Source organism: Schistocerca americana, chromosome 8, assembly GCF_021461395.2.
Source record: "Schistocerca americana isolate TAMUIC-IGC-003095 chromosome 8, iqSchAmer2.1, whole genome shotgun sequence".
Taxonomy (NCBI): Eukaryota; Metazoa; Arthropoda; class Insecta; order Orthoptera; family Acrididae; genus Schistocerca; species Schistocerca americana.
This window is the reverse complement of record NC_060126.1, coordinates 277,009,940-277,034,147: the sequence shown is the minus strand read 5'-3', so window position 1 is coordinate 277,034,147 and position 24,208 is coordinate 277,009,940. Positions and strand designations below refer to the sequence as shown.

General features: G+C 42.2%; 1 long non-coding RNA gene across 2 annotated transcripts in view; it reads right to left on the bottom strand.

Moving 5' to 3' along the window:
* Positions 1–24,208, bottom strand: part of LOC124545977 — a 503,474-nt gene that overhangs the window by 63,089 nt on the left and 416,177 nt on the right. The window contains exon 3 of one of the 2 annotated variants that reach the window (XR_006967646.1): positions 10,964–11,056. This is a non-coding gene — a long non-coding RNA (uncharacterized LOC124545977). Of the gene's footprint in view, positions 1–10,950; positions 11,057–24,208 lie in introns of those variants that run through there. The other variant, XR_006967645.1, reaches the window with a different exon arrangement.

The following is a 24,208-nucleotide window of genomic DNA, read 5'->3' as shown; positions in this document are numbered from 1 at the left end:
GTCTGGAGCCGGCGACCGCTACGGTCGCAGGTTCGAATCCTGCCTCGGGTATGGATGTGTGTGATGTCCTTAGGTTAGTTTGGCTTAATTAGTTTTAAGTTGTAGGCGACTGATGACCTCAGAAGCTAAGTCGCATAGTGCTCAGAGCCATTTTACCCTTTCAATATCCTTATATACTTTCTCTATCTTTCAGCTTGCGGCGTCGGCACGTATTACCTGTACTATCGTTGTCGGTGTTGGTTTTGCTGTCGATTCTGATCAGAACAACCCTATCACTGAACTGCTCACAGTAACTCACCGCTCTGCCCTACCTTCCTATTCATAACGAATCCCACTTCCATTGTATCATTTTCTGCTGCTGTTGATATTACTCATCCGACCAGAAATCCTTGTCTTCTTTCCGTTTCACTTCACTGACCCCTACTATATCTAGATTGAGCCTTTGCATTTGCCTTTTCAGATTTTCTAGTTTCCCATCACGTTCAAGCTTCTGACATTCCACGGCCCGACTCGTAGAACGCTACCCTTTCGTTGGTTATTCAATCTTTTTCTCAAGGTCACCTCCCCCTTGGCAGACGCCCCCCCCCCTCCATGAGACCCAAACGGGGGACTATTCCCGAATCTTTTGCCAGTGGACAGACACCACCCGAAATTCGCAGATGTGAAATATATTATGTAAACTGAAGGTAGACGGAAGAAAAAGGAAAGGGAAGGAATTATGACGTCAGTTGCATCCGGACTTTGTGCTGAATCGGTGCCGACGAGCGAAAATGTGTAGCCGCTGATCCTACAGAAAGACCAGATGCAGCTGACATCAATAATTACTTCTATTTCCTTTAGTTTCTCCCAGCTCTATCTTCAGTTTACGTAGTATGAAAATGTACAAATGATTATTTGATTCATAAGACACTTCGTAATTCTGACATAGGGCTTGGCTGATGACATAACAGTGACGTCACAAGACACAAATATAAAAGAGGCTGCCTCAGTCATGTTCTGGCAGTACTGTACAGCCTCAGTGAGTAATGGCAGTAACGGGAGCAGCGCGTTCAGATGACGCTGGGCATCTTCCGTTCTGGTAATAGGTATGTTGGCAACATCCGATAATGCCTTTTTTTCCACTGCGTGAAAGTAAACAAGCATTTTGCAAAATTTTTGTTTGTTTTTTGACCATCCCTATAATCTCGAACATCAAATGAAACCTTGGGCAGAAGAAAGGAAGTATAAATTGAGCCGTGCTACGGCTCGCGTTGGTGCTGTTTGTAGGTTTCCCCCGTCTGTTGGAGGCCAGACAGTATCGTTTAGTTGGTATGATTGTGGTTGTTTGTCTTCTTCTCGTGTTGACTGGCGCCACTCTGTTTCGCAAGCGTTGCCTGTCCGCTAGTGGCAGCAGCGGCGGTTGTGGGTATGTAGCAGGTTACCCTATCTTTGGGGCGACGTCTTTGTCAGGTCGCGTGAGTGGGCCAGTTCAGTTGGGGACTCAGGAGGAGCCAGGTACGCGCAGTGCCAGAATACGCCGGGACCGCTGGCGGCACGCATGGACTGCCGGATGGAAGGGTTGTGGTCACGAGGGTGCACGACCTCGTCGTAAACCGGATCCAGCAAGCCTTAAGATGAGTGCATTTCAATCTGATTAGAGAAACCTCCACCATTGTGACATCTCGCGACTCTCCAGCGACTTGGGTTCGGTTGCTGCAACTCGTAGTGTCGCCGAGGCGAAGAGCAGCGAGTGGAGTGCTTTCTACTCTGGTGGTAGTGGTTCCTTTCTCGTCTCAGGCGCTCTAAACACAGTATTCTGGGGACGTAGTGCAGACCACCGGTTTCAGCTTTGGCGTATTGTTCCATCGTTGTATTTCGTTTATCGGACGTCAGGTGCTTCAGCAAGATTATCATTAGTCATTCGTTAAAAAAATGGTTCAAATGGCTCTGAGCACTATTGGACTTAACTTCTGAGGTCATCACTCGCCTAGAACTTAGAACTAATTAAACATAACTAACCTAAGGACATCACACACATCCATGCCCGAGGCAATATTCGAACCTGCGGCCGTAGCGGTCGCTCGGTTCCAAACTGTAGCGCCTAGAATCGCACGGCCACTCCGGCCGGCTAGTCATTCGTTAGACTGGCAGTAGTCTGAGTTACCTTCTTGTGAAGTGAATGCAACTCTTGGCTGCCAGTCTCGTCGCTCGTGAAAGTGTTTGTTGTCAGACATCCTCAGAGGTCGATTCCTGGAGCATCGTCTGTGACCCCTTGTATTACGAAGTTTACTATCATCTTATTTCACTCGTTTGGTGATCAGTTGCTTGTTTTTTTTTTTTTTAATTACCCTTTGCTATTGTATTTGCTGTTTTACAGCAGGTTTCTAAATTTTTTATATTATTGACGCTTCCGGCGTGTAAGGACTTCAGCCGAGATTGTGTTCATTTGGCTTAACATTCTAATTTGGTGTTTGTATTTACGCAGTAAGCCTTTAAAATCTTATTTGCAGCCTGGCGTCTGATGCCTTCTGCTGTGTTTGTGGCGATTTGCCTTTAATATTTGAATACCTGTAATTTGTAAGTTGCAGCGAGTTTTAAGCAATTCTTAATTTATTGCCATTCCTGGCGTGTAAGCCTTCTACCCAGATCACGGTGGCTTGTTTTTAAAACATTATCTGATGTGTGTGTATTTAATGGTGATTTGCTAAATTGTAGCTCACTGAAAACACTTATTTGCACAGCTGTTTATTCCTTCATTAATAACCTGAGGTATTTTATTTATTGTTGAGTCTGGAATTACTGGTTTAAAATAAATTGTGTGTAACTGTAAAAGGCAACCAATAGTAAATGACTATGGCCCCGTCCACAATCTTAACCGAATCGTGCCTTCTCTTGACTATCAGGTGTCATAAATATATGCAGGGCAGTTTTTCATTTAAGAATCTACTGGTGAGGGCAAGACTAAGACGCCTAAATACTAAATAGAGACATATCTTAACACGCCGGCAAGAATCCACCTAACAGCTGCCCCGAGTCGCTTGTTGACATTCCGTGCGTTGTGCCCGGCTGCCTGTAACTCGTTTTGAACATCGCCGAGCGAGGCGCCAGGCATCATTAGTTTGCGCGAAGGAGGGCTCTCCAGTCCGGACGCCTGCCTTATTTTTTCTGCAGAACTTTTACTTTTCGAAGGCGTAGAAAAACTTCCAGCGGCAAAGTTGGCTTCGGACGCGTGCGACCGAGAGCAGCCGTGTTTTTCTTTCGGCAGAGTTTTCGCGAGTTTGGGCCTCATTAACGAGCAGATCATTTCGAAGCTGTTCCGATCATTTGCTGGAAGACTAAAATAAATTGTAGAACTGCTGCAATATTTTTCTTTCTGCGACAAACTTTGATGAGGGGCCGTTTCGACTTCTCGGAAATCGCTCGTGCCCATGAGTGATAAAGTGGTTTCGAGCAGCTGTTCCCTTCAGCCCTCTAAATGATCCAATTACTTTCCTGGCACACCAGTGCTTCTCTAATTCTTGTATCGCTTTTCACTTCGCCCACAAACGATGTGTGTGTAGCGACAGTAAGATTTTTCTGTCCGTACACATTCTAAATGACAACCCCCTCGACAACGGGATGAACATGCCTGACAGCATTCAGTAATCGCCATCTGACATATAAAATATGACTGACAATTATGTCACTGAGCTAAGTAAACTGCACTTCGTTGACATACACGCAGAGACCATCTATTCAACGGGTATACTAAACCTTTGTGTCTTTAGGAGTGTTACTGTTTAGAGTGTACTACTATGGATAGTATGACGTAGTAAATCGTATCCTTTGCGCATCACTGTTTCTGTGGAGCTTTCGGAGCGGAGAGCGTATGTTTTTCGCCAGCGTCCAACAATGCACACACGCCAGCGGTCAAGCTCACGCGCTAGTTCGCGAGGTGGAAGTCATTTCTCGGGTTTTGACGTCATGGATTATGAGTCTGGAAGTTTTACGTCAAGGGTAAAGTGACAAATAATTCTGTTTATTCGCTGAAGCTGCGCTTAATTACCGTATTCAGTGGACGAACAATATCATCGTTCTAAGTCAGTAGCTTCCGTTGGCGTGACATATTTTCATGTAATAGAAAAAGAAGGCTGTGGACTGTTATGATGTGACATATTAATTCGGGAAAGCAGTACAATAATGGAAGACTTCAGTGTGAAAATACGAGCATAGTTAGATGTAGGAAGTGCGTTACTCTCACAAAATCAATAAATAAATAAAATGTTATGTGATTTTATCTCTTCAAAACAAAATTTTTCTACTTAAAATTTTGAGGAACTTTAATATTCGTAAAGTACTCAGCAAAGTTTTCCTATTAAGCAACACCGTCAAACTTAATTTGTAACAAGCATGTACTCATTGTTATCCATCTGCCAGCCATGTCGGACTGCCACAAATTCATAAACTGTAAACAAAGATAACTGGCAGGGTACAACTGGCTTTCAATCATCAACATAAACTTCGAGACGAGCTTAAATATTTATTAAATAACGAACTACAACGGCAAATGTGGGAATATATGCCTTAGGTAATGAAATATGATGTTTTATGAAATAAATAAAATAATTCTCAGACAGTTAGCAAGATTACGTCTTTTTGCATATTGCACATTAATTTTTACGACCCAGACGCATTTGGCCTTTTTGTCAAGGCGTCCTCAGTGGATGTCTTCGAAAATTATATGATCTTTTTGTTTTGGGTTTCTCGCTTTCAAACAGTCCATACAGTCCATGTAAATATTTCGTTGTAAAATGAAAAGGTACTGATAATAAAACGTGTAGTTCATTACTAGAAGTTCAAGCGGTTTTCCCCATGTGGAAAATATGCAGTTTTCCTTGTGTCGAAAGTCTGTTGAAAATCGCCCCTATTTCTTGCAGAATGACTGTAATTTCGTAACGTAAAGTTAATTAACCTGCCATTTTCAGTGAATAGTGATTTGTTTGTGTATGGGAGGCCAACTTTCCCGATGTTTTTAATATTACTTCATTTCTGTCTGTCTGTGTGCTTTTATGTAACTGAGTGTGTCAGCGTTTATAAATGAACAAATATCGGCTGCATGCAAATACGCGTTACTTCCCTAATCGCTACAATTTGTACACTGAAGCACCAAAGGAACTAGTATAGGCATGCATATTCAAATACAGATATATCTAAATAGGGAGAATACGGCGCTGCGGTCGGCAACGCCTATGTAAGACAGATTGTGTCTGGCGCAATTGTTAGATCGGTTATTGCTGCTACAATGGCAGGTTATCAAGAGTTAAGTGAGTTTGAACGTGGTGTTACAGTCGATGGGACACATCATCTCCGAGGTAGAGATGAAGTTGTGACCATTTCACGAGTGTACCGTGAATATCAGGAACCCGGTAAAACATCAAATCTCCGACATCGCTGCGGCCCGAAGAAGATCATCCAAGAACAGGACCAACGACGACTGAAGAGAATCGTTCAGCGTGTCAGAAGTCCAATCCTTCCGCAAATTGCTGCAGATTACCACGCTGGGACACCAACACGTGTCAGCGTGCGAACCATTCAACGAAACATCGTCGATATGGGCTTTCGGAGCCGAACGCCCAGACGTTTACCCTTGATGACTGATGACTGCACGACACAAAGCTTTAAACGTCTCCTGGGCTCGTCAACACCGACACTGGATTTTCGATGACTGGAAACATGTTTCCTGCTCGGACGAGTCTCGTTTCAAATTGTATCGAGCGAAGGGACGTGTACGGGTATGGAATAACCTCATGAATCCATGGACTATGCATGTCAGCAGGGGCTGTTCAAGCTGGTGGAGGCTCTGTAACGGTTTGGGGCGTGTGCAGTTGGAATATGGGACCCCTGATACGTCCAGATACGACTCTGCCAGATGACACGTACGTAAGCATCCTGTCTGATCACTTGCATCCATTCATGTCCACTGCGCATTCCGATGGATTTGGGCAATTCCAGCAGGACAATGCAACACCCAAAACGTCCAGAATTCCTAAACAGTGGCTCCAGGAACACCACTCTGAGTTTAAACACTTCGCTGACACCAAGCTCCCAAGAAATTAACATTATTCAGAGTAACTGGGATGCACTGCAACGTGCTGTTCAGAAGAGATCTCCACCCCCTCGTACTCTTACGGATTTATGGACAGTCCAGCAAGATTCATGGTGTCCATTCCCTCCAGCACTACTTCAGACATTGGTCGATTACATGCCACGTCATGTTGCGGCTCTTCTGAGTGCTCGCGGGGGCCCTATACGATATTAGGCAGGTGTACCAGTTTCTTTGGCCCTTCAGTGTACATAGCTGCTACAAATAATAGTCAGAGCAAGAAACCTTTATTTTTTGACGTTTTCATCTTTTGAAACATTGTATTTTTTTCAGACTTTTTGTGTGAGTGGATTTCACCACTCGAGTTCGAATCTACAACTGCCATCCGAAAACGTCCAAGATGTCACCGGTGGAAACAGAAAGATTTCCAACCACTAATATCTTGAAATGTGGAACATACTGCAGGTCATTAACTTTTAGTGGGTGGGGTCCACAGTCATTTCAAATTTTTAACAGAGTTCATGGCCATCTTTGAGCATAAAGAACATTTTTTTCATAAAAACTAATATTCCAATTTCGTCCGTGTGGCCATTATAAGGTGGAACATAAATTTTGCAGTATTTCACTTGAAATTGCGGATATGGATATTACGAATAAATGATTCTTTCAAGTAATGGCAACCAAGTCAGTGATTGCGAAATGTATTCTCCAAAAATTCGAACTTCAAAAACAAAGTACCTTCAATAGTCCAATGCAAGATCGTCTTCTTCTTCTTTTGTAATCCTCTTATGACATTTTTCTCGTCTGCTGTAGACCCGAAGACTTCAGACGTTTTTACTCGGCATCATGTCACCCTTTACAAACTAACTAATAAAAACGAATCCTGTTTGCATTTTAGGAAACAGTCACCGTAATTATCGCAGCAGACGAAATGGATGGATTTTTTTTGTGTGCAGTGTCATCGTCTTTCATCCACAGTTCAATTGCTCTTTTATTTCTGGTGGGAAGCGTCACGTCGCATGCAAAGTAAAAACCAGTGCACAAAACCATTTGACTCCTTTTTTCTGTTGTGCCTGTGGCAAAGATAAAAGTTCTCGGTCTGGCAGTGAGTTTGTACTAATGCCGATGATATTTTGTCTTTGCTATTGTGGTGATGTGTCGAGTATGTTTCCATATGTGTCATTCAACTGTGAGGTGGATTACTGCAGTGTCGTAATAAAATTTTTAAAGTGAGTGAAAATTTATACGGACTGTGTCGTTTTATATCCAACACTTAAGAAATAAGTGGCTGAATTCATCGTGATCCCAATTTTCTTCAATAGGGCCCACATGGATGACCCCGAAACTGCACTCACAGATGAAAACATGGAAGCTGCGATTGTGCCCAGGTGATCACGTTATCATCAAGTTTCTTAAATTTTTGGGTTAAAGGCACAAGGAAGCAAATTTCGGGAAAGAAAAGATGTAAGAAGATCATACACCACTGGTAAAGATTCACACTCCTCCTGGTTAAAGGAAAGTAACGGGAGAACCGTTTTGGCAAATGGCCACATACTTGTCACAGATCTTGTGTTAAGGATAAAAAGAAAGTGCGAAGCTGAGATTGATTAATAATAGTAGGAGGGTGAAAGACAACCTTTTAATCATGAAAATTAGAATAGAGAGATAAAGAATTCTATTGTCATAGAAAAATGATCACCCAAGACACTCGAGGCAATAGAGTTGGTGTAGTTAAGGATGAAGATTCAGAAAGCGTGCGCCTGGAGCACAGCATTGCATCTTAGTGATACGTGGAATGTAAAGAGATTGGAAAGGAAGAAAACGGTACCATTTGAAACCTAGTGTAAGAGAAAGACGTTGAAAATTAAATAAATAATTGTAGTATGAAAAGCATTAGAAATGTCGGTTGGCTGGTTGATTTAGGGGTGGGGGAAAGGGGGAGGTCATCGGTCCCAGCATATTAGGTTAGGATGAGGAATGAAGTCGGCCGTGCCATTTCACGGGAACCATCCCGGCATTTGTGTGGAGCGACTCAGGACAGTGACGGAAAATCAAAATCAGGAGGTCTGAACGCGGGTTTGAACCGTCGGCCTTCCGACTACGAAGCCAAAGTGCTAATCACTGCGCCACATTGCTCCGTACTAGTAACGTCGTAATAGGAGAACATTCTATGGGAGAAACAGTCTCGTAACGATATACTTCTAAAAAAAGTGTAACTGAAGAATCTAAAGAAGTCAGAATACATCGTAAGCTCACCAATGAAGACGATGGTGGTGCTGTTGGACACAGCATGCCCGGACATAGCGAGTTTAGAGTGCGCGCAACAGATGCGACACGGAAACACTGCATTATCAGCGATGGAATAAGCACCGTTGACGTCACAGACAGAACCATATCTATACTACAACGACTAGGGCAGCTACCACACGGCAGCCAGTTGCCACTTGCCGATGGCCGAGGAGTCCTCGGTTGAGATCTCGTGGCTGTGTAACCTATTTGACGAGTTTGGAAGTGCGAATACAATTAGTTCTGTGAAAAACTGTTGTCACAAGAAGCGGCAAGACAGTGAGACCTATGCTATAATATTCTTTGAACAGTTCACTGTGAGGCGGTGAACAAGGAAAAAGCGGTAGCTACAAAAATATTAGAATATGAAAAACCGATTATAATAACGTTGACTGCGAAAGCAACAAACGTTGGTACCAAAATTTAGGGACAGTATATTTTTTTACGCAACTTCTTATTTAAATTATATCAAGTCAAACCCTTGATATATACCTATGTAGTCTGCAGTTATTAGCACAATTTACTGAGCTGAATACAAAGTCGAGTACACATAATACTAACGTGGCACAAAGAGAATAAAGCTGGCCGGGAATAAAATTCATAGAGGTCCAGATTCATCGTCAAGAGCTGTAACCTAGCGGCCGGTGTGTTGAATGTCCTATGAGTACGATCCCAGGAGAGTAATCGATTCAGGCACACCAAAATAATAAAAGCGCAAGGCTCATGTTACCACACGGAAGCTGAGAACGACAGCAACGTTCCTAGTAGCATGGCAGTGGACTTTGAATACTAGAAAATATGGCGCGACAATCTGTGTTATTCGAAATACGCTATCTAGAAGACAATATTTCTCATTTATAATTTGTGAGTAGGTCTCGTAATGTTGTAGTAAAGTGCGTGATCGAAAAGTGAATGATATTAAGTAAAATTTGGTAAATGATGTCGTGCTCGCTTTTTGACTGTAAAATTATTTATTTGTAAAACGCGATATTGCTGTTTCGACAGTGTAGCCATTATCAATATCTGCACCTTATCACAACTGAAGAGCTGAAAATCAGTTAGCATGAGACGAGACACAAGCCGGTTCCATAACAATATATACCTGATTACAACTTCTTGTACATATTACAGTCTTTGAGTTGCATTCTGAATAAGTTGCTCACATTCTGCTTGATTTTTGCTCGAGACCTTAATATTGGGTGGCGTAAATAATTTCCTATTTCTTTTTGTTTCAAATAAAACAGTTGGTTTAATCACACAATGTTCTACGCACATTTTTTCCTGACTACGAATCTTTGTGTGAACTGCTTAATTTAAATGTGCAGTAAGTATTAAAAAATGGTTCAAATGGCTCTGAGCACTATGGGACATAACTTCTGAGGTCAACAGTCCCCTAGAACTTAGAACTCTTAAACCTAAGTAACCTAAGGACATCACACACATCCATGCCCGAGGCAGAATTCGAACCTGCGACCGTAGCGGTCGCGCGGCTCCAGACTGTAGCGCCTAGAACCGCTCGGCCACTCCGGCCGGCCAGCGAGTATACTGTTCGTAATCTACTTTATCTTAGTTCGCCGAAAGAAATCAGTCATACAGTGCGTTTAAAGAGCGCGATATGAGATGGAAAATATACAGTATGAACAAGAGCCAAGAGGGAATAATAAGTGTGGACGACCAAGAACGAAGTACTCGGATTAAAAATAGTGTAAGACAAGGATGTAGTCTTTCACCCCTACTGTTCAATCGGTATATCGAAGAAGCAATGGTGAAAACAAAGCAGAGGTTCAGGAGTGGGATTAAAATTCAAGGTGAAAAGATATCAATGATAGGTTCGCTGGTGACATTGCTATCCTGAGTGAAAGAGAAGAAGAACTACAGGATCTTCTGAAGGGAATGAACAGTCTAAAGAGCACAAAATATTGATTGAGAGTAAATAAAAAAAAAGAACGAAAGTAATGAGAAGTATCAGAAGTCAGAACACCGAGAAAATTAACATTAGGATTGATGGTCACGGAGTATATGAAGTTAAGGAATTCTACTACCTAGGCAGCACTATAACCAATGGCGGGCGAAGGAAGGACGTCAAAAGCAGACTAGCACTGGCAGAAAGGGCATTTCTGGCCAAGAGAAGTCTATTAGTATCAAACATAGGCCTTAATCTAGGAAGAAATTTCTGTGAAGTATGGTAGTGAGGCATGTACTATCGAAAAACCGGAACAGAAAGAACCGAAGCATTTGAGATTTGGTGCTACAGACGAATGTTTAAAATTCGGTGGACTGGTAAGGTAAGGAATGAGGAGGTTCTGCGCAGAATCGGAAAGGAATATGTGGAACACACTGACAAGAAGAAGAGACAGGATGAGAGGACATCTGTTAAGACATCAGGGAACAAGAGAGGGCTGTGGAGGGCAAAAACTGTAGAGGAAGACAAAGATTGGAATACATCCAGCAAATAATTGAAGAGGTAGGTTGCAAATGCATGAAGAGGTTGGCACGGGAGAGGAATCCGTGGCGGGCTGTATCCAACCTGTCAGAAGACCGATGACTCAAAAAATTCTGAATGCAGTCGACGATGCAGCAGGGACCGAACTGTATTGCGGCGTTGCAGCGACTCACCCGGGTTCTGAGCGGCGACCTCTGGGGCTGCGACGAACAGCGCCGCCACCGCTAGCAGGCACCACCTGACAGTCGACGTCATCACAGCCGCAGCTGAAACACAAACGGAAGAAACCAACATTGTCAGATTCCGCATCTTGCCGTCTGTGACACACATGTAACACAGCTGGCTGCTTTGAGAGCGGCGGATGGACGAAATGGTGGTAATGGCACTAGTGTTACTGTGATTTACGTCTTACTACAGACGTTTATGGATTCGCCAGGCAATGAATACTCCTTCCTACCAACTTATGTTTGAAACGTATCACGATATAAAAAGCGTTAGGGAGGAAAACTAGTTTAGCTGCGCACAACTTCGGATGTGGCAATAATGGGAAAGATATCGGGGCCATGTCCTGTCAAAGGAATCGAGCCGGCGTTCGTAATAATTTGTTCAGAAAAATCCACAGGAAACCTGAATCAGAAATGCCGCACTGGGATTTGAAAACTGATCTGAGTTCAGACAGCAAACCGCTGCACATTTTATTTTAATCGACACAAGGAGTTTTACTGATAAGTCAAAACATTATGATCATTCGTTTAAGAGTGTGTTGGTACACCTTTCAAACATAGAACAGCAGCGATTCTCCTTCGCATGGGTTCGAAAAGTTTCCGGAGGTACTATAACCCTACCACTACTATTGTAATTTAGTATGCTTTTACCTAAATAACAGAAATCCCTGTCTCTACGTCGCCACGTACACTATACCCCAACAGAACAAATAGTCTTGTAACGAGAAAAGTCACGTATAGCCCTCTCAATAAAATTTAGTTTAATTTCCAAATAAAGTACGCTATATAAGGCTAGTCCTGTTAATAGGAAAAGCTAATCAATACTCTTTTTACAGGATTTGACCGTGTGCTGTATCTATTGGATAAGTAAATCAGACTGTTCACTTCTTTTCCTAATATCTTACGCAGCGGTTAGACAGAAACGTAGTATGAATAACATTATACTGAAGCTGGGACAACTCAGTTCCAAGTTAATTTAGTGGTTTATAGTATGTACGAATGGCCGCCAGCCTATCAGGCAATGAAACTGTGAAATATTGGAAAAGAAGTATGAATTTTGCCTACTTTCTTGCTACTGTTTAATTCGGTTCTTCAAGTAAATATTACTCCACTTACACAATGTTGGACTACACCCTTAACTCTTTCTTACTTGAATTTACTTTCAAAAGCTATTACTCTTTGAACTAATTCTGTATAGTCATTTAACAAATAATAGTAACTTGGCTTCACTCTAATTGAATTTTACATAAGCAAACTTTTACTATAACAACTTGAAATAATTAAGAAAACTTTTTTTATTGTTTGGACAAAAACAGTTTTAATGGTGCCTCTTTACATTAAGTTGGGACTTCATAGGTCTGTAAAACAGGATACTCAGATTAATCAAACACCAGGAAGGAACCCTATATAGGTCTATGATTAGGATGAAATAACAGGGTGAATCAGTTTCTCTAAAGTTCAAGAATGATAATTAAAACACGCTGTACAAAAGTAAAAATACAAAAAATTTTATGTGGTGGCTGTAGGCTTGGGTGCGGCGAACAATTATGAAGCCTACACTACCCACAGCACGGCCTGCAAGTCTCTTGCTGTATGGGCCCAATTTCTCTTCTTGGCGTCGTTTAATTTTACGTACAGTAGCCCAGCAACTCGTAGCTATGCCGTAAGCTGTTTGCAGTCTTCATCCGAGGCATTTTTGTGCAAATTTGCAGGCAATGCTTCTCCTGACCCACGAAGGCGTTGCCTCCATCACTGCTGTCTACAAACTGTGACTTACTTCCCGCACTTGCTCTAGGTAGCGCACCAATTCGCCCTTGCCACCTTTTCCACTCCCCAGAGACACTTTCGTTTCAAACCAAAGTGCACTGGCTTTTACATAACACCTATTTCTTACACTGTTCCTAAGCGTGACCATTTCTTAAATTGTCAAATTTCCATCAACATGAACAATTTATAAACACAAATATTTTTAAATACAAAATATCATCAAAAATTACTTAAGGTAATGAACAATTTACATAGTATTTTACATACATTACTCACAAACAATGGCAAGAATATCAATCTCTATTATAGTACACTCTCTTTATCATATACAGAAATTATAGTACCAATATGCGAAAATTTTAAAGCAAGAAAATTATAAAAATTTAAATGAACCATTAACAAGTGATGCTACACCACGCGACACCGTATGTCAGGGCTCAAGACAAAGCAGTTCCCGTAAATTAAGGGCCTGACGCCCGTTATGTCTTCCAACGGGTACAGATCGGGGCATTAGCTGGCCAAGACATCAATGTGAGTTCACTGACATGCTCCTCACACCACTGCATCACTGTTCTGCCCTTGTGACATGTTATCCTGCGAGAAGACGCCATCGCCGTAGGGGAAGAAATGAAGCATGAAACGATGCAGTTGGTTCTCAGAAATCACGTAGTGCACACCTTCGATTACTGCCATATGTCTCATCTAAGCCCAAGTCAATGTACCCCATGCCGTAATTCTGCTCTCACTGGCATGCATCTCTGGCATGTTTCAAGCAGCCATTTGCCCGGATGACGGCGTCTAAGGACAAAACCAGCGACCTGGTGTAACAAGAGATGCGATTCGTTTGACTAGGCAACGAGTGTGTATTGATCCACGGTAAAAGCTCAGTGATGCTGAGTCCACTGCAATCGTAATGGACGATGTCGTTTGGTCAACACAGGTGCTAAGGAGCCCCATGTCCAACAGTTGCCTTTGAACTGTGTGTTCCGAAAGACATGTGCTTGCTCCAGCATGTTATGCGTCGTAATCAGAATAACACAGGCACTGCAATATCGTATTTATCTGCCGGTATCGAGCAAGCGACTTTCAAGTACAACCTCTGACCTGTACGCGAATATACATAATGGATGTACGAGTACAGATCGTAGACGCGTGGTTGACGACATATGGAAGTTTGGGTCTGGTCGGGAGTCGTGCACGGATAGCCAAATCGCAAGGCGACCTCTCGCGATAAGCACGAAATCCGGGTTCGATTCCCGGTTCGGCATAAATTTTCATTGTCGTCATTCCATTCTGCAGCTATGGTTCTCGTTATTCGCAATTGCGAATGCATTAAAAGCATTGTATTCTGTGCTCAGTTTTGTCGCAGGCCGCAGCCTATCCTACTTTATGCAGCGAGCAGCCCTCCGAACTCAACGCTTTGTGATCACACGTGGACGGCCAATACCATGTCGCCTACTCGTTATATCATCGTCCTTGACTCACTTTCCGCAGATGCTCACGACAGTAGTACGTGAACTGCCAAACATCTTCACCATTTCCGACATTCTCTTTCCCAGGCTCAGGACCATAGCAATATGACTTTTGTCAAAGTCGCTTATATCAGTGGATTTCCGCATTTGCGGTCCCGTATCTTCGCTATGACGACTACCTGTTCCTGCTATATTCCTTCCTAACAGGATCACGTGACAGCAACACTTTGCTAAAGTATTCAGTCTAACGGTGGACAGTGGCCATGTTGTTTTGGCCCATCGGTGTACGCACACAGTGTATAGATCACGAAGCAGCTTAATCCTCAAGGCATGGAACCCATGACGCTCAAAACGAGGGGCTTTATATAACGGATCAATGAGAGATCGCTCTCGCGAGGAGCTTATACGAAATTTTTACGCTATTCAGTATAAAAAAAAACAGTTATAAATGTAAGACAGCCTACCAGAGTTTCAATTCCCTCACTCTATTTCTTCATTTGTTGAAGTAAAAAGTAACCACAAATTTATTGAAATGATAAATTCTGGTCGTATTTCCCTTAATTCTTCTTCTGTTTCTAGGCTCTCGCTTGATGATAAAATTTTGTATGTATACAGGGTGTTACAAAAAGGTACGGCCAAACTTACAGGAAACATCTCTCACACACAAAGAAACAAAATATGTTATGTGGACATGTGTCCGGAAACGCTTACTTTCCATGTTAGAGCTCATTTTATTACTTCTCTTCAAATCACATTAATCATGGAATGGAAACACACAGCAACAGAACGTACCAGCGTGACTTCAAACACTTTGTTACAGGAAATGTTCAAAATGTCCTCCGTTAGCGAGGATACATGCATCCACCCTCCGTCGCATGGAACCCCTGATGCGCTGATGCAGCCCTGGAGAATGGTGTATTGTATCACAGCCGTTCACAATACGAGCACGAAGAGTCTCTACATTTGGTACCAGGGTTGCGTAGACAGGAGCTTTCAAATGCCCCCATAAATGAAAGTCAAGGGGGTTGAGGTCAGGAGAGCGTGGAAGCCATGGAATTGGTCCGCCTCTACCAATCCGTCGGTCACCGAATCTATTGTTGAGAAGCGTACGAACACTTCGACGGAAATGTGCAGGAGCTCCATCGTGCATGAACCACATGTTGCGTCGTACTTGTAAAGGCACATGTTCTAGCAGCACAGGTAGAGTATCCGGTATGAAATCATGATAACGTGCTTCATTGAGCGTAGGTGGAAGAACATGGGGCCCAATCAAGACATCACCAAAAATGCCTGCCCAAACGTTCACAGAAAATCTGTGTTGATGACGTGATTGCACAATTGCGTGCGGATTCTCGTCAGCCCACACATGCTGATTGTTAAAATTTACAGTTTGATCACGTTGGAATGGAGCCTCATCCGTAAAGAGAACATTTGCACTGAAATGAGGATTGACACATTGTTGGATGAACCATTTGCAGAACTGTACCCGTGGAGGCCAATCAGCTGCTGATAGTGCCTGCACACGCTGTACATGGTACGGAAACAACTGGTTCTCCCGTAGCACTCTCCATACAGTGACGTGGTCAACGTTACCTTGTACAGCAGCAACTTCTCTGACGCTGACATTAGGGTTATCGTCAACTGCACGAAGAATTGCCTCGTCCAATGCAGGTGTCCTCGTCGTTCTAGGTCTTCCCTAGTCGCGAGTCACGGGCTGGAATGTTCTGTGCTCCCTAAGACGCCGATCAATTGCTTCGAACGTCTTTCTGTCGGGACACCTTAGCTCTGGAAATCTGTCTCGATACAAACGTACCGCGCCACGGCTATTGCCCCGTGCTAATCCTACATCAAATGGGCATCTGCCAACTCCGGATTTGTAAACATTGCACTGACTGCAACACTACGTTCGTGATGAACACTGACCTGTTGATGCTACGTACTGATGTGCTCGATGCTAGTACTGTAGAACAAAGAGTCGCATGTCAATACAAACACCGAAGTCAACATTACCTTCCTTCAATTGGGCCAACTGGCGTTGAATCGAGGAAGTACAGACATACTGACGAAACTAAAATGAGCTCTAACATGGAAATTAAGCGTTTCCGGACACATGTCCACATAACATCTTTTCTTTATTTGTGTGTGAGGAATGTGTCCTGAAAGTTTGGCTATACCTTTTTGTAACACCCTGTATTTTGAATCATGTCTTCTGACTGCAGACTACATTCTCCATTCTTTGTTGCGCGTATTATTCCAATCTCTGTCTTCCTCTACAGTTTGTACCCTCTACAGCTCCCTGCACTACCATGGAAGTTATTGCCTCATGCTGGAACACATGTCCAATCACCCTGTCCATTCTTCTTGTCAGCGACTACTACATCTTCGTTTCTCCGTCTATTCTGCGAATAATCTTGTCATTCCTTATTAGTTCACAATATGTCCATACAGTCAGGATACTCATCCTGTGTGGTGCATCCTAGCTTACGACAAAATCATAACCTAGTCATAAGTAGAGTTCGGTGGTCTGCTGGACCGATGGTAGGTTACTTCTACAAGCGTAAGGTGTGCGTTCGGTTCTCACTTCAGCTGACCATTTTTAACGGGCTCAGACGGACTCTCATCGTCCTGGAAACGCCAAATGAAGGACGTAGTGTTGCACTATCTTTCCAAGTCCACATTAAACATGTTGTCACTTCGCTGCTGACTAGAGGAGAGGAGACAAGTCATGGAAATCTGAAACTCTGTCAGCAGGTAGCTTTCTTACTCTTCAAATTTAATTTAATTTAAGGAACAAGTCATGTAGTGTCAACAGACATTTATTACTTACTGTATTTGAACTTGACATGGTGATAATATGCGCGTTGAGATAGGATATGAATTCAGATTTCCATTTCGCGAAATGTTGCCATTTCATAGCAATACAGTTCTATGGTTATTTCCCCAGCATTCCAAATTCCCTAAGGTCTCCATGAAAGGCGAGTGTCTGGCCCGTCACAAAAATGTTCAAGTAATTTCAGGCTCTAACAGGCCCTGGCAGGCATATTGAACACGTCGCAACCTAAATCCGAAATCTGTAGTGACGTTTGCATTTTCAAAAAAGTGTGTGCACGCCGTAGTTTGTAATTAATTTGCGTTTTTTTCATGTAGTTCAATAATTGTCACCCTTTATATCCGTGGGTCATCGCGAATACAGGGTAATTTCTATTGATACGCTGTTGATGTGGACGATTCCACGTAGCGCTTGACGCTGTTAACTGCGACCTTCCCAGTTGTCACTGGTTATTTCATTAGCCAGTTTATACAAAACCATTCGAATGATGGGTTGGATAACATTTTAGGGAGCAAGAATACTTCGAATTATCATACAACCTTGGGAACCCAGTCATTCATGCTAATTCGCATATTCACAAAAATACTATTATGACAAAGTGTTTCTGAATGATTTGTGTGACACAAATAGGGGTATTAGTTGCCTCATGTACTAACGTTAGTTTCCTAAGGTAATTATTTTGTTGTTTATTCCTTAATTAGCTTATCTCACGCATTTGCGACATGGACGTTAATTAGGAAGTAAGGAAAGTAAATAATTCTTGAGATTTGACCTGTTGTAATACTTTTGAAGTGACATTTTAGTAAATGTGGGTCTACAAGCGTTGAAGACTGTGTATTATCTAACAAAGTATATTTACAGTATCGTGGTAATTTGCATTTGGACTGATTATCATACAGAGCTATGTTCTGTAGTGGTCACGTGTGATAACCATTTCATATACTCAGACGACTGTACCGAAAGAAATCGGAGGACCTGCTAGAAACATACGTCGTATAGGCTGCATGAAAACCACGCGGAACGCAATGCATGTAGTTCAGATACTTGTAAACATGACAGTACATCAACAACTTCGTGTAGCAACTTTTCCTAGAGAGTAGATCGGTTAGCAATGAATGTCTGCACGGAGAAGAAATGAGTATGCTGGTTTATCTGTCTGTGATTGGCCACCATAGATTATCAACTACTACAATATTTGACAAGAAATTAATTCAGGACAAAGAAACTTTATTTCGAACGGTCTGCTTGTTAGTGCAAAAAGCGAATCCGTGAAATTTACAATGAAGTAAACTTCTAGTGTCCAAAGATGTCGCTAATGGGTACTGTGAGCAGCAGCAGCAGGATATATGTTACTAGACTGAACTAAACTCTCTCACTCGAGGTGAGACGTGTGCTTTGCTACGGTAGAATTATTTTGCGAAGTAAAGTGATGGGTTTAGTTCGTTTTCGGTTTAATAAACTTTGCGATCCTCCCGCAGAAATACACAGCACTTACGAAACATTTTAAATCAGAAGAACCTTTTAATCGCCGCTTTACTGAAATCAATTCCTCTAACATTTCTATTTTCTGACAGATTTTTCAAAACTTGCAGGAAAGCAGCACGAACAAAGAGCTAAGGTATCGAGGGCAGATGATATTTTTGTCGGATGACGTGGAGGTCGCCAGATAAGAACTACTGTTTAATTGGGAGTCGATCGATGTGTTCGCCTGCCAAACATCACAGTAAGAAGATTACAGAGCTCCTTCCCAGACAGAATGAGGTTTGAATAAGAATTTTCATTTTCTTTCAGAAGAGAAGCGTCAACAACGTTTTCGTATAACCACTAATAATAGCTGAGAGTGAATAAAAGTTCTGAGAAGAGATTTAATATAAGAGTTATTTCATTTCAAAACTGTTCGACTCTCAGATATTAGTATTAAGTGAAGTTCATTTATTTTTATGAATTTCCTCCTATAAATCTGTAATTACTGATAAGTCTACAATGTCTATGATCACGAAAAATGAACAACAGGAAACATGAAGCATTGCAACCACCCTCAGACGAAACACACTCGCGTTTGTCGTAGTGTTTTCGATCTATTCTGTTAGTATACAGTACAGTACGTGAAAAAGGCGTAACTAGTACCTTGCAGGTATCGTTAAAAAGGCCAACACCACAACCACGCAAAGTGTAGAGCAACGCACTGTTCACTGTCTTAAAACGCTCAAGAATCTCGCGAGTTCGATGTACTACTTCCGCGGCTGTGATTTAACAACGAACTTCATCTGAATATAGACCGGAGATTCGTAAAATAGTCTCTTCTTCACATGTTCCAAGAATAAGTAGTCCTCTGGTGTAATGTCTGGTCCTCTTCGAAGGGGACCGCCGTTACTGATCTCTTCTTTTTCTCGCTGCACATAAGTGTTTCATAACATCAAATACGAAGTGTGCTGTCATGTAGAAACTACTTAAGATAGAGAATCTTGTAGGAAGTCTGGTAAGATACGCTCAAGAAACTTTTTTACACGACTCCGCTCCGTTTATCGGGAAGTCTGTTAGGTCTCGCAAATTTCAATTTATAAAAATCTTTGCTCCCTGTATCTCGGCAATTATTGAAATTGTGAGAACGTACTGCCGTTTGTTTCATAAGTCCTGCTCACTGTTCGTCTGGGTGAAAACAGATTAATGGTTCAAATGGCTCTGAGCACTATGGGACTTAACTTCTGACGTCATCAGTCTCCTAGTACTTAAACCTAAGTAACCTAAGGACATCACACACATCCATGCCCGAGGCAGGATTCGAACCTGCGACCGTAGCATCTACAACCGCTCGGCCACATCGGCCGGCGAAAACAGATTACAAAGCCAATCGGCGAAGAGTTCGTGGAAGTTTGTCCGCTAAGCGAATGAGTTTGGGCGTGTCTAGCGTTGCATTTTCGTCTAAGCTGCTGCTTTGACACTGGCCTACTGTATTTATTAGATTAAAGTTAAAATTTATTCTCTCAAAGAACAAGAGAAATGGTCTTTATATTTCATTATCAATGACATTTCATCTTACATTATCACACGTAACTCTCTCTCTGCAGTGCAGTTTCTTAACAGATTAATGGCATTACGGTACTGTATATATTCAAGCTTTACGATTTTATGGGAAATTTTCCTCGATTAAAGTGTTGCTACTTTTCTCTGACGTTATTAACTGGCTGTACTTCCCCACCCTGTGTACTGTGAACAGTAATGGTCCTACAACACTTCCTTGAGGTACATTGGATGTCGACGCTATATCTCTATGAGTTACTTACCAATAAATAATAAACATTGTCATGTTTGTGTCAGTTAAAGATCACAATAAACGTATGTTTACGTACTGCACTAGCTGCCTGCCTGCGGTCATTTATTACAGTATTCTATTAGTCCACCTCTCTTCTTCCTCTCCTTGCCCACCTCCTCCACCCGTCACTGTCCTCCTTTACCCTCTCTCTCTGTATCTATATCCTCCTTCTCTCTCCATTACCAAGTTGTCATCCCTTGACCAATAGGAGTACGGTGTACTCACTCCCACAGTATTTCGTTCCAGATAGTAAGAAACATGTGTATCAAGTTTGATTGAAATCGTCCCTGGCACGAATCCGCCCGGCGGATCTGTACCGAGGTCCGCTGAGCCGGCCGGTCTATGGATGGTTTTTAGGCAGTTTTCCATGTGCCTCGGCAAATGCGGGCAGGTTCCCCTTATTCCGCCTCAGCTACACTATGTCGGCGATTGCTGCGCAAACAAGTTCTCCACGTACGCGTACACCACCATTACTCTACCACGCAAACATAGGGGTTACACTCGTCTGGTCTGAGACGTTTCCTGTGGGAAGGGGGGGAGGGGGGAGCCTCCACCGGGGGCCGAACCGCACAATAACCCTGGCGGCGGAGGGAAGAAGTGGACTGCGGTAGTCGTCGTAGGGTTGCGGACCACTGCGGCTGCAGCGGGGACTGAGTCTCTCCGTCGTTTCTAGGTCCCCGGTTAACGTAACATAACATTGGTTGAAATCGACCAGCAAGTTTAGGAGAAGGGTTTTATCTACGGTTCGCACTTGTCACATACATTTAACAAAAAAATGGGTCAAATGGCTCTGAGCACTATAGGACTTAACATCTATGGTCATCAGTCCCCTAGAACTTAGAACTACTTAAACCTAACTAACCTAAGGACATCACACAACACCCAGTCATCACGAGGCAGAGAAAATCCCCGACCCCGCCGGGAATCGAACCCGGGAACCCGGGCGTGTACATTTAACATACTTATACAAATATTTCATCTTTTATCTCTAGCGAATTAAGCACTGCAGTTTCTTTTTCATATATCTCAATGTTTGTGACGTCATATCTCCTGAACTACGTGTCATACAACGATGCAAGTTTGCAGGTACGTTTAGTGGTGTATGTAGATTGCGAATAGTCAGTAGCAAAAATGTAATGAATTAAAACGTCAGTTTAACTGCATGTACACAGAAAATGCGATTTGCGATAAATGTTTTTCTTTTCATCTTTTTGTTGGGGGGGGGGGGGGGGGGGAGAGAGAGACGGAGGATCAGCGAGGAAAAGTCTCGTAAAAGTTTTAAATTATGTGTGAAGTTCGTGGCAAGTCACTACGATCTGCCTCTCTTAAATAGCTGATGAATTTAGTCTGACCATTTGCATTTCATGGACTATACTCCTTTTTCACCTCCGCCTGCACTCCTTTAAGAGGTGGGTGGTTCTTACTTCCAGAATGGTTCCTTACAAACGAAAATGTTATACAGGGTAATTGACAAAGATATGCAAATGTTTTAATATGTTATTCTACAAGTAAAACTACAGAGAAAATTTCATATAAACGTAGGTCCGCAAATGTTTAGTTGCGTAGCTACGGCTAGTAAAAGGTTTTGGCTAAAATTCAGCAACTTCTCTAGTATGAAGCCATCACAAAATTGTAAGATGTTAAAGGAAGGCACGATTTCCATTTATTTTGTTATTATTCTGGTGAATCTAATAAACCACGTCCCAGGCGTGTATCTGCAGTAGTTTTCCAGAACATCCAGAGAAGCAAAGAAATAATTTCGTAAAATTTTTAATTTATTAACTACTTGTCCCAATTTGTTTTCTAAATTCCAGACAATTCGACAAAGTTTTCAACTGAAGTTGTAGAAAATTTAATTTTGGAAAAATGATGGTAATAACGTCAACTGAAACAGTATGAATGTTTCAGATAATCTGTTTTTATTAATACCATAGCACAGGTGAATTGATGTTAAACTGGAAAAAAACAAAACTCAGTGTCAAGGAAGTTGTACTGTGTTGGACAGTGTTACCAGTGTTTACTTGTAGAATAACATTAAAATATTTGCATATCTTCGTGAATCACCTTGTATGTACCAAGTTTGGTTGAAATCGATCCAGTGGTTTAGGTGAAGATGTGGAGCACACATACATACATACATACATATAATGGCGTGCTGGAAGGTAAAGTCTCCGATTTTTTGGTGGAAATTCTTACAGATTTTTAAATAAAACAAACGGTATTAACATTCTACATGTTCATTCTTCATGCCTACATATTTGTAACTCCTTGTCGTCAGATGGCTCCGAACTGAAGTGTGTAACATGGCGGCGTGTGCTGTAATCGCGATTAGAATTCGAAGGGTTCGTTTACACATGGAGAACACTCTCCTCAAGCACTACAATGAAAGACCGCACACGAGCGCTGCTACATCTGCAACAATCCGACACCTTGGGTTCATTGTTACTGATCATCCTCCTTACAGTCCTGACAGGGCCTCAGCCGATTTTAATCTGTTTCTGAGACTTCAGAACACCTTCGAAGACTTCATTTTGACATGGATGAAGTGGTGGAAACAGAGGCGAGGTTGTGGCTCCGTCAACGAAGTGAAACATATCACAGTGACCGTACGAACAAACCCCGTTGAGAGAAATGTGTTCGTCGCCAGGGTGGCTATGTTTGGAAATAAATAAGTAGAGATGAAGAATGTTAATAATGCTTGTTTTATTTAAAATTCTTATGACATTCCAAATAAAAAATGGGAGGCTTTAGTTTTCAGCACGCCATCGTACTTATATTCATTTTTATTATATGTTTGGATTTCTAGCATTAGAATTTTAATGGTGCAGATAAATTCGAAATGTGCTTTTCTACATACGAAAACACCCATGAGTTCGTTGCTTCTGACCTATATAATCCTTATTATGTGTAGAGCTTCTTTATTTCATTCATCAAAAAGGAACGCTACACTTCTCGCAGACAGCTGTTGGGCTTCTCTTTGAGTTCGTTGTATTGCATCTGGTTCTCTTTTCAACACAGGTGGACGTGTCCAATACTGTCGTGGCGAGAAACGTGCCTCTGAAAGTTACAGGATAAGCCTACAAAGGGGTTTCTTTTGGAAACTACTAATGTAGAAAGAATTCTAAATGACGGTGCACTATAAACCGAAAGTTAAAAGAAGTAAATACTTATCACCTTAAGAACTGCTTAATTTCTTTGTTGGCATATAATCATCATCAGTATCGCTTGAGAAGCTGCAGTTCCGAACTAAGCAGGGTCATCGTAGTCGCACCAGTTTGATGATAGACTGAATACTTCATTCAGTACGGCTTAATAGAATACTGGCCACCCAGCTGCTCTAGTTCCGCGTGCCAAGCATGGACGATGTGACACGACGGTTCCTCCCCTTGCAGCCACAGGCGGTGGTTGTCGTTGCGAAGTGCCATCATCTCCGACATCAACTAGCGACATCTGCTGTAGGAGGGCGTACTAAACAAGCAGCTGTTAAGTATTTTATGAAATGTGCGATGCGCAGCTGCCTATGTGTGCTGACTGTGATAGCGGCAATAAAGGATATATACACACACACACACACATCTGTGAGTCATCCATTTCATAAAATACAATCACTTTCTTCACCTGGTCCAACTGTTAAACGAGTGAATACATCCCTCCTCTTCCCAAAAAATGCTGCAGGATCAATTCCTGTAAAATCAATAGTTTTCTTCGAATGCCTAAGTTGACAAGTTAGTAATGATTAAAGGAAGTTCTCACAAAGTTTTCGAATAATGTCTGCCATGATAATTTTTTACGGATATTTCTCAACATTACCT